General features: G+C 35.2%; 1 protein-coding gene across 6 annotated transcripts in view; it reads left to right on the forward strand.

The window, feature by feature from the left end:
- The first annotated feature begins 4,251 nt into the window (after positions 1–4,251).
- Positions 4,252–12,585, forward strand: part of LOC138701645 (protein O-linked-mannose beta-1,2-N-acetylglucosaminyltransferase 1-like) — a 1,230,831-nt gene continuing 1,222,497 nt past the window's right edge. For 5 of the 6 annotated variants that reach the window (XR_011332653.1, XM_069828753.1, XM_069828752.1 and 2 more), the window contains exon 1: positions 4,252–4,379. The gene's annotated coding sequence lies outside the window, so the exon portion shown is untranslated. The remainder of the gene's footprint in view (positions 4,380–12,585) is intronic. The other variant, XM_069828754.1, reaches the window with a different exon arrangement.

The raw sequence follows: 12,585 nt of genomic DNA on the forward strand, positions 1-12,585 counted from the left end.
CTAGAAGAAAATTGTTTGTTATATTAGGTTTAGCACCAAATATATATAGGCCTAATACTAATTATTAAGTACTTCGTTTTTATTACTGTCCACATAGGCCTACACAGTACGATACAAAATTACACTTTCCTTACCTTTTTAACACTATATCTAAGTGACTAGGTTCAATCCACTGCTTGCTGGATCGCATGCTATGGCTGCTTACACTGCCTGCTCAATCAGCGCTTATGTGCGAGTAATGAAAAAAGTTATTTTGCCGCTAGGTGGCAGGTAGTGCCCATCGCTATTAACATCATCAGTATATGCAAAGTACCCTGAAATAACTATTGTTACGACGTCCTTAAATACCAGAAGATACAAGGGCTTAGGAAAACGATGGTCTTGGGTGTCCGGAGCCTTCCGCAGTGTTTAATATGTAATAATATTAATGCTGAACTTAAAACTTTATTTTCTCTAAATGATATTACATCTAAACACAAATTCTATTTAAGGGCTTTGTATCACATAAATACAATTATACAAGTAGGTCTATGCTTACTTTAGGCTTTACTAAAATTATTATTAAAATCAATTAACATAATAAAAATCAAGTCTGAAACTGATATAAAAAATTTCGGATAAATTTCAAACCACGGATACCTTCCTTTCCCTCTTACTTAAAAATTCCAACCTTTTGCACACACGTTTAATACAGTAATTGATTGAAAGAATTTTAGTTTTGTTCTTTAAATGTGCAGAAATTTGATCCGAACAAATATAACATTTAAAATTCCTTTTCAGAATGAAATGTTACGTTTGTTCAGGACATTTAAAGGACAAAACTATATCATTTATTATCATAATAAACTTCTTCCTTAAATTGACTGAGCATATTAAGAATTCAGTAGCTTTCCCAAAATATGCTATGAAATATTTTCTATAAAATAAATTTTTTCTCGAAAGGAAGCAAAAACGAGCAAAATTGTATTAAACTTTTTTGTTTGAAATATCTCAAAGAATAACCCCTTAAAATTAACGACATTACTTACGATTCATCATGTATTTACATATATTCATACTTTGTACGATTTTTCTCTCCTCCAGTAATATTACATGTAACTAGCACTGAGCCAAGCTTTACAGACATTACTGCAATATTATAAGGAAACAATAAAGATGTTTTCGAGGAAACGTTTGAAAAAGACACTCATTCCATCCTATCATGTTAGTGAGGCGCTTGAAGGTAAGAACAGTGAAATACCAGAAAATATTAAACTTATTAAGCTACCGAATACTGTATAGCAAGATACAGATACGAGTATGCTCCCATTACTTCAAGTGATGTAGAGTGATCTTCTTCGTCGTACAAAACGATATTAACAACTGACAAAACAATATTAATAACTGACAGAATATGTAGTCTTTTGCCAGAAAATATAGAAAAGTTAGTTATGTTGTATTGTAACCAGTGTTTAGTCAAGTCAATGTAAGAAGTATTTTTTTTAATTCTCTTCAGTGTAAAAAATCGAGTTACTTAGTTCTTGCATTTGGGGAAGGGTTTGATGATGCTGAAAAATGGTTCATTATGCAGATTTATTGCATTTTATTTTGTAGCATATAACGTAAATATAGACAGAACTATTGGTCTCTGAGGGCTTTTTTTTTATAAATAATAATGTAAACCTACTCCAAAGTGTTTTCGAATAAAGATATTTTAGCACTAATATATATAATATTGCCAAAATAAATTTAATATTTTAACAAAATTTTCTTCATATTATGCCTCTCTTTAATGATTAATATTATACGTAATTTTACAGTCGATATATAAGCCGTTCAGAGCAGAAGTGGTGTAAGTCAAAAATGGGTAATGAGGGTTAAAGTAAACATTCTGTAAACTACAGCGCAAAGTAGCAATTAATATTCAATTTGTTTAAACTATTAGTAGTCAGTGGAGAGCACGAAGGACATATTAATTGCTATTTTGCGCTGTATTTTACAGAATTTTTACTTTAAACCTCATTACCCAATTTTAACTTACACCACTTCTGCTCTGAACGGTTCATATAAGAAGTCAGAAACCTGTTGAAGTGTGGTAGGCCTAGTTATTGTTAATTACAATTTTTGATCTGATCTTTTGTTTTTTTTTTCTTTCGTAAAATGTCATTACTGCTGAAAAATATTAACAGTTTTCTTAACACCATTTTAAACCATGTCACAATAATGACTTACAAAATCAACATATTTAGAATCGTATTTTTGGTTTGTGTTATACGTAAGAAGAAAACTATGTTCCGTCCATGGGTCTCTGAGTGTTTGTCCTCAGACATGCGCGGTCCTGTTTTGTTTCAGCTGTGGCTTTGCTGACCACAAGAAGGCCCGAAATGTGTGCCTGTCAAGTTTCAGTCCAAAAATATATCCTTCCCTACAACATAGTGGATTATATGTCTGTATGAAACGAGGTGAAACATGATAGAAAAAGAAAATTATGCTGTAAAAAAAATATCAGCACCATTCCCTTTCTTTGCCATCCATGACAACAGAGAATAACCACCAATATAATGGTTTTCGCCTCTTACAGTAGTCTACTGTACTTAAGAATCATCAGTTTTTGCATCTAATTCCTTCAAGATTGTAAAAGAAAAATCTTGCAAAAGACAGATAATTACAGTACTTGTAATTACACGTTTTACACTCATCGTAGCAATTGAGTTCTTTATCATGTCGTCAATTATAGGCCTAAATAAAGCCATTATTATTATTATTATTATTATTATTATTATTATTATTATTATTATTATTATTATTATTATTATTTACTTACTTACAAATGGCTTTTAAGGAACCCGAAGGTTCATTGCCGCCCTCACATAAGCCCGCCATCAGTCCCTAACCTGTGCAAGATTAATCCACTCTCTATCATCATATCCCACCTCCCTCAAATCCATTTTAATATTATCCTCCCACCTACGTCTCAGCCTCAGATAGAAACTGGCCTATACGGACTGTGCTATAAGTTTCACTGAAACACATTTTAATTAATCGAATTAGTTTCTTGTGAATACCAAATTCAATAAGAATATCATATAAAACTTCTCTCTTAACCGAGTCATATGCCTTTTTGAAATCTATGAATAACTGATGTACTGTACTCTTATACTCCAATTTTTCTCCAGTATCTGTTGAATACAAAAAATCTGATCAATAGTCGATCTATTGAGCTTAAAACCGCACTGATGGTCCCCAATAATTTCATCTACGTACGGAGGTGATCTTCTCAAAGGAATATTGGACAAAATTTTGTACGACGTCAGCAAAAGTGATATTCCTCAAAAGTTACTACGGTTAGTCTTGTTCCCCTTCTTAAAAATAGGTACAATTATAGACTCCTTCCATTGTTCTGGTACAATTTCCTTTTCCCAAATAGCAAGTACAATTTAAGAAATACAACATTTAATATAAGAACTCGAGTAAAGACCGCTCTACGCAATGGAAAGTCCAGATAATAAAGTAAGAAGCAGAAGACGAACATTCAATTTTAAATAGTAGGCCTACTGCCCTCTTACAAAAGCACCGAAGTTTGAACCCCAAGAAACAGCGTGAGCTTAAAGCTGTAGTGAGGGTGAGGATAAGTTTTTACCGAGTTAATTTTATCGGTATTTATTCCATCATCGCCATCATAATTACAATACTATTAATTATATGTAGTCTATTTGTAAGTAAATGGCGCAGCTGAAAGAATGAAGTACATTGAAATTATTGTGCTCTGTTTAGAGACCGACATTCTTGAAGTTTACATTTTGTCACTCATTAATAACAAACGAGAGAGAATGAACTGTTACTGTGGACCTCATGCAGTTCAGCGTGTAATAAAAGGCAAACTTTAATATGCATTCACTTGAAAGTGAAAGGTATTCATATTGTTAATTTGAGTTGTGTGGAGTTGAGCACTTAAGAAATCTTGCTGTAGAAGATTTCAGCTTTGTAATTTTATTACTTTTCACAAATATCAGAATTGTTACAACCTTTATAGTTCCAAGAATAATACTTTTATTCTTATCTGTACTAACGTAATTATATCAAATTGATCATAAACGAAAAGTCTTGCAATAAGGAAATATTATTATACTTGTTTAAATTTTATTTTAAGTTTAATTTTCCAATATGCAACACTTTTAAATATTTCCCGCGATGGAGAAATGTTTTTGGAACGAGGAATATGGAGGCACACTTCTCCCCCGTGGGAGGAATAGACTGCTCCGACCACGCGCGGTCCCAGTGGCGATTGACGGAACTAGCGTGCTGCTGTCTTGACGACCAGTTCCGATCGGGAAAATGTGTGGTGTGTTTGTGTTGTGCATTTGTTTCAAGTTTGCTGACTCAAGACGTCAATTCTGCCGGTAAGTAGGAACGCAGTTCCGTCTGTAGTAACAATTAATTCCTGTTTTTCCTAACATTATGTCGTCTTTATGTCAGCATTGACAAATATTTATGTCGCATGCATGCGGACCCCGTGTTCAAAGCTTGCTTTTCCATTCATCTGTTTTAAAGCGCATGGCGGCGTTCGTCTTTTTTATGACAGGAGGAAAGGCCGGATTACACTATTGAAATGACACTTCAACAATACCACTCTTTCGTAAATATGTATATTTAATACTTTTGATTCAAATATATTATTATTAATTGACGAAACAAAACTTGGAACACGATTTGAATAAGTAAACATTACAGTATTGCCTGAAAATAGTGTGTGAATTTGTTTGTCTAATGTTTATTGTGTTGTTACGAAATCTCATGTGTAACAGAGATTTAATTTAAAACAAAACAGCTGTAGAATTATTATAACAATCCTAGATTACTTAAAACGCGTGGAATATACGTAGTAGGTCTATGTGATAGTTACATCTCAATTGGGATTCGAATTGATTTTTGAGGTGAAATAGGTAAACTATAGTCTAGATCTAGTCTAGATAGTGATTTTCATAAGCATTATTTGTGTCTACTACAAGTTAAACATTCAGTAGGGTGTTCGCGCAATGAATTTACAGAATATTCATAGTGCCTATTTTGTTTTTCATATAAAGATATCTACTCTGAAACGAATGTGATAACCGTAAAAGATTTTAGTATTTATTTTGGCCTTCTCTTGTGTTTACACGTGAATATACACTATATGCATTTTGAGAGTAAGACAATAGTACATTGCGTTACAAGCGTGGTAAGTGCATTATTACAGAAATAGAAGACTCAACCTCGTATCGTCTTCTCTGACTTTTGCTCGATTCTCTTATGCACTTCACACATGTATTGCGTACTATTTTTGGCCGATCCTAATAAAAAGCAAATTATTATTAATCGTTTTAATTTAATTAAATAGTTTGTTTTTGGATGCTAAAATTTTTGTGTGATCGCCGTTTGTTATTTGTCGATAAGCGTCATTCATTTGTTATTATTCGTATTTGTCGATAGGTATTATTCATTTGTTATTTACTTACCGCACGTGTGTAATAAGTTTAATTTACAAGGCCTACCAACAACATCGGTAAGGTTGTTAAATAACACGATCGACCAAAAAAGTATTTATCGTATCACTGATGTCTCACGTGTTTCATTGCAGAACAGTTTTTTAATCGTTCATGCTGTCTGTTGATAATTTTTAACACTATAGAAACTATGACCTCAGTTCTGGAAGTAATTTGATCGATCGAGATATAAAAGTAATATGAAGTCTTCTGTAGTTCATCTTTAAAATAACATGACGTTTAGACGGATGGATCGATCTTATCTTCAGGTAAAGGAAAGCGGAAGGAAGGTATCTTGTTCATTGAGGAGAAGCCGTAAGATGACTCAGCTACGAGGATCCACACCAGAGAGTCGATCTCCATGGTATCGAATAGAAAGAATACCTACCAGCTGTTCTGGAAATCTGGGATTTAATTTTTGAAGACCGAAATTATTACTTAACATTTTTGTTATTTTGTCTGTTATTTTCAAACAATTTCGCATTGTATTGTATATGCAGTTCTCAGTTACAAATCCTTTTTTGTTATCGCTTCATAATTATTATTCCAGAGTCCGTGGATAACCAGAATAGCGCAATCTGCCCCCATTGTTATTCCATTTCAACGCGCTTGGGATATGAACATTTAAAGTAAAACTCAATTTAGGCCAATGTCCGTGTCCCTTAAAATTAAGAATACTTGACTCTGATTCAGGTTACATAAGCTACATTCATACCTTATGCAACTGTATACGTCAAATTGCGCGCTCTGGAATAACAATGCTGATTTGTCGACATTTCTGGCGCAAAGGATTGCGGTACTCTGGATATTCACGGACTCTAATTATTCGCAGTCTTTTTCACTTCCCCTCTTATGCCCAGGGGTGCTATAGACCATGGAGATGGTTCTTTTATGTGCCGTAAGTCGATGACACAGGACACATGGATTTATTGTTATTTCCGTAGGAATCATGCTTTCAAATATTTCGGGCATAACTATTATTATCGTATATAACGAAAAGAAAAATTGTGATTGATGTATTAAACTATGATAGTCATTGAATAATAATAATAATAATAATAATAATAATAATAATAATAATAATAATAATAATAATAATAATATAAGTTATAATATTAATATATTATTATATAATATATAATATTAATATATTATATAATAATATATTATATTATATATGTTATTATAAGATAGATCGTTCAGTACCCGGTTTCAGATACATTGCAGTTGAGCTTATTGTTTCCGTTCTCATTTTTATATATAGTTTCCTCCTTTGTCAGAGATCTCAGAGAAATCTGCGTTTGCAGCAGAAGCTATGATCCGCAGACACATCTTTCCACGAAGTATGGAAATTGTTAGAGGTCTGAACAAGTAATTTTGTCTGGAATCGTTTCGAGTAAGGACAAGGAACGTTCTTTTTATCTGCAGTTCCTTCATTAAGGGGTGGCGTCCTCTCACATGCTATAGATTAAATCTGCGATACGAGGCAACGGACATAACATTCTTTCGAAAGAAAGCCCATCAAAAGATTTTTAATCCATCGTACTGGATCGGGCTGGAACTAGCAAATCTACAACCTAATGGCAAACATGCTATCAAGCACTAGACAGCAGGCTGAGAACGAGTTCTATTTATTGCTAGTCTCCACACTGACTTGTCTTCTTATCCGAAAGTTCCCCAAGTATCGAACAGGACCATCATAATTATTGTTCCGTGCTGTCATTGTAAGGATCCTCAGTCAGATGGCCTGCCTCAGCCTGTTCTAAAATTACCCTCGTCTTTCCCAACAATCTTTTCCGTCATATTTTTTTTTGTCGTAGAGTTGAAGAATTTCGTTTATTGACAATATAGGATTATTTCTTTCGTGTTGCCCTGACAGTATATAACAAAAATCGAGAGATCTGAACAAAAATGAGATAATCTCCTGCTTTATCTTTTTGCAGCTCCTGCTGCTTTCAAGGATTGGTTCTCTCATGAAAATTAAGACCAACAAACATTCACAGGTAGTAAGACTAGATCTGTCCGACCATGTTTTTACGGCGCAAGGGCACCGCATAAGACAAAAAAAATACAAGGCAGGCAGCACACGCTTATTCCCTATTGGAGGAAAGTAAATTTCTACTGAATTAATAGCCTAAAACGCTGCCACTCGAACAACAACAACGACGACCTTCATTACTGTTAATATTGATTTTTATGCAGTTTGTTTTGCACACAACATTTAAAGCTACCGAGCGTCATGGCTCAGTGGTAACACACTGGTCTCGCATTCAGAAGATACCGGGTTCGATCTCCTATGCAGACAAGTTTGGCCGAGAGGTTTTTTCAGTGGTTTCTCTCGAGTGAATATAACTAATTTTCATCTAAATATAGGCGAATACTAGAATGGATCCCAATTACAACAAAATAATAGACACAGTACAACAGCAACAAGCATTACCAACAGTGAACCACAGACAGTCATAGTATGACCTAAGAGTTAAAGTGGCTGCAAATAGTCTAAATACGGATAAAAAAATATAAAGCTTTTACATTGTGACGAACTTACTCGGTTCGATTTCCAACCATAGCAAAGGTAATAGTACTATGATATCCATACTGTTGATTGAGTACTGGTCCTGGCACTGTGTGGCTCCAAATTATGGTAGTCCCATTGTATGTCAGTCTAATATGAGTTTGAGATAGTTAAAAAGAAGAGACGTGTTGAAAGTCGTCACAATTGCGATAAACGATAAGCCCATTGCACCATTTTTTTTTAAATTGCAGGCTTTCGTAGCGATTGGCTTCTAATGTGCTTTTTCGGTATTGAAACATTGTTTGAACATCAATTTTTAAACACAGTTGAGTTGTTCGTGCTTCAAACTATAATTTAATAGAATATTTTAATTGGAAATTAATTTTTGAACACATGAAATACACGAAATTTTGAAGTACAGCCTCATTTACCATTTAATTCAATGTAAACGTGACGGTGATGGTGGTTTTTAACGATGCCATTTAGCGTCCAAATTTAACGTGGACGAGAAATGGCAGATGGATTTTTACCTGGAATCCCCCCCCCCCCTTTTTTTTTGCTTGCCTTTTTTACTCGGTCATTTAACGCCACAGTATTAATTACTAGTTTATTTAATATCAATAGAATTGATGATAGCGAGATTTATTTGATCAGATGAGCTAAGAATTTACCTTAAATTATCCGACATTCACCTTATAGTCGTGGAAGATCTCTGAAAAAATCCATCCGGGTAATCAAATGGCCAACGCGGGAATCGAACCCACGCCCGAATGCACCTCCGGATCAGCAGGCAAATGCTCATGCCGCTTGAGCCATCCAGAAAGCTTGAATCCTCTGTCAGGAACATGAACATGATTTCTTTTTTACTCGTGAATGTCGGAAATCTACAGCTTTATTTCCTTCCCGAAAGAAGTCACGCTAAGGATTTTATCGTTCTTTGAAATCCATCATTCGTAGCTGAGTTTAAACAAGCGAATCTGGGTCGTGATATTGACGAGGAAGCTAGAAACAATTCTATGAAATATGACTATTTACAATACGTCGATATTGACGTAAAACTAGATGCTTGATAGCTCCGAGATATTCTTGTTTAAGTTGATATCTAAACGAAAAATTGTCAATCACAGAACAGGAGCGACATGGTAATGGAAAATCGACAGTCGAATCGACTCTCATATGGGAATACAAACACATTCGGTACGGTTTCATGAGATATTAGCTATTCTCTTTCAAAGAAACAGTCCTTGAAAGTACAAGGTACAGAGCAGTGCTGCCAAACTTACTTGGAATAACAGAAATAGCGGTTCGACTTCATGACACAATGTAAACAAAACATGATATTGTCTTGGCAACATTATACAATCGAGTTCTCATAATCGATTTTATCAATCGACAGTACACTTTTTGAAGTAGTGCAGTGTGAGTGTTTCTCTTGGTTTTATTTTTCGAGGGCCGGACCCGGGACACATTCTCCCACTTAAGCTTGCTTTGGCCCATTGTGCGCCCTAAATATGCGATAATTGCTCAAGTCCGACAAGTGACCTGGGTGGCATTTATGAATCCGATGATGACAGGTGGTCCATCCTGCCTCACTCCGACAGAGCCAAGTCCCATTCTCAGACAAACTCCAGGGCCTAGAGTCCCAAGCCCTTTCTACCGGTTTATCAGCATCAGAAACTCGTACCACTCCCAAGATTTTGACCCCAGCCTATTGTCAACTATTGAAGATGACAGATGAAATGATTAAGGGAAACGGGAGTACCTCGATGAAAGCTCTTTGTTCACTACAAATTCCACCACAACCTGACAGGTGATCGAACCTGGGCCGTTTGGATGAAAGACCAGCGCACTGCGCACTGCGCACTAGAACTTGAATTACGGACGCGGTTTGAGTATTTCTTACGCAAAAGAATTCTATTTCGAATGTTTCAAATTTTTATTTACGTGAGGCTGTTCTGTTTGTTGAAGCTTGTGAGTTGATGAGGCATAACAGTTTGTTTCACATTTAATTAGTCATTAATAGACTTCGTTGAATTGCCACACGCAGCATGCAATCAGGTTGCCGATGTACAGTAGTATAGAGGAGGCGAGCGACCGCCCGGTCTCGTAGTATAAGCAGTTCATGTTAAGAGTTGTGACCGGTCCAAATAGATAGATCAGCTACAGCTAATGTATACCTATGTAAGCACTTGTTTTTGCATTACTGTGGTTGGAATAGTCAAAGTTTAACATTTGTTCAGTGCAGACAAGAATTCAATCAAACATACTACAATGAGAGTGTTGCTGTTCCAAACAATTACTCCTGGAATAACCTTACCCCCGCAGCCAGTCTTGACCCGTTGGGGAACGTGGTTGAATTCTGTTAATTATTATGCAGAACATTACGGCAAAATAATGGAGGTAATTCATGCATTGGATAGCACAGACAGTTCCGCTGTTGCAGCTGTAAAATCATTGCTTTCTGAACAGCTATTGAAAGATATTCTGTCATTGATTCTAATTTCAAAATCGTGTCCAAAAGCATCATCCTGTTAGAATCGTCTAAACTACAACTCTCAGAAGCCCTTAATATAGTCAATAAAGTATCACAAACCGTTATCCAAAATAACAATTCACTTATTTCAGAAAAAGTGAAATGTAAGTTGAGAAACATTATTGCTAAAAATTCTGCCTATTCACAACTTCGTATTATAAATTATGTACTATCAGATCACGACAAGACTTCTGAAGTTGGTGTACTAAAAAGTAGTGACTTCCCGTTCTTAAGAAATGCACGTATTACATCGTGCGATGTTGAAATACAAGTTCCCAATATACAAACTGTTTAAGTGACCATCGGAGGAGATTACTTTGCAGTCGGTCAAAATGTACGTAACTCTTCACTGCAATGCACATATTCAAGGATGATGTATCTTACATTAAATTTTAAGAGTTAGACTAATATATCTAACTATAAAATAATTGTATATTTACATGTTTATACATTTCCTACTTCAATGATCATTCATTATATTTCTTGAATGCAGGATACAGGTTTTATTGTAACCGCAGTATACTGCTCAGTATTTACATCAGAGACACGCCCCCTTCTCATACAGTCTATACTGCGTGCACAGTAAACCCTGCGAATCTCGTGGCAATTCCACGAAGTCTAGTAATTAATTTTTAACGCGTTTGCAATATTACAAATCTTTTTACAACAACACACATTCGTATTTAATGTAGGCTACATTACAAAATATTACCTCATGTAATCAGAATTTGTAGAAAAAATAACGTGCACCGAATTAATTACGTTTTTTCATGAATTATGTAGGCCTGTACACTAAAAAGAAAAAGAAAAATAACGATCTTGACTAATAATAATAATAATAATAATAATAATAATAATAATAATAATAATAATAATAATAAACGAATCGAGCCACCGGCGTGGCTCAGTCGATTAAGGCGCTTGCCTACCAGTCTGAAGTTGCGCTCGGGCGCGGGTTCGATCCCCGCTTGGGCTGATTACCTGGTTGGGTTTTTCCGAGGTTTTCCTCAACCGTAAGGTAAATACCAGGCAATATATGGCGAATCCTCTCGCCAAATACCATTTCGCTATCACCAATTTCATCGACGCTAAATAACCTCGTAGTTGATAGGCTACAGCGTCGTTAAATAACCAACTAAAAAAATAACTAATCGAGGCAGAGAAATGAAGAAATAGCTTTTTCTCATAGGTATAAAACCAACCTTGCACTTTTATTTTAATATCATTCGTCGCTTTTTTTCAAATACTAAGTTTATATATTCGAAAACTAATACGTAACGTAATGTAATTTGTGCATAGTAATTTTTCATTTTCTCTTATATACCGAAAGAATAAGTTGACGTACCCCTTGTACCGAAACGCTTATCATAGTCTGTAAAAACACCGACTGCCACATGTTATAGTATAAAGAGCATAACGTGAAGTAGTATACGTGTTTCTGTTGTTTGTCGCGTACCTCTCCGTTTGTGCGTGCTATAAGTTTGTAAAACGCTAAAAACGCTGAAAGTAAAATCTGCCTGATGGAATGGTACCACTTCTGTGTTTTATGGTTATAGCTGTATCATCTAGTCGTGTAGTTTTCCATAACCTTCTGGTTGTCGCTTGTCCCTGCTGGCGTCCAATGCTGCTAGGAGAGACACTGCGTCTTACTCCAGACTGTCAGGGGTGAACAAAGTTTGCAGTTGTTTGATACTAGCATCGGTAATGCATGTTCTGATTACACTTAAGATACTTATTCAACTGTAATAGTTATTCAGCGTAATTTAAATGGCTATTGAAGTATTTTACGACATTGTCTGATATGGATGGAGTTCTATTTATTTTTCATGCTTTAAAATAATACTGAAGAAGCCATATAACACCGGTCATCATATTATCATGATTCTTTAAGGATGTAACAGAGCGTTGCGTTTCGACGAACACTTGTAATAATAATAATAATAATAATAATAATAATACGATCATCATCTTGGGTAAGACCTTTGTCCTTTTCGGCTGTAGGGTAATTCATTTGCCCACATTGCTCTTGGAAGCCC

Source organism: Periplaneta americana, chromosome 6 (genome assembly GCF_040183065.1).
Source record: "Periplaneta americana isolate PAMFEO1 chromosome 6, P.americana_PAMFEO1_priV1, whole genome shotgun sequence".
NCBI classification, from domain to species: Eukaryota; Metazoa; Arthropoda; class Insecta; order Blattodea; family Blattidae; genus Periplaneta; species Periplaneta americana.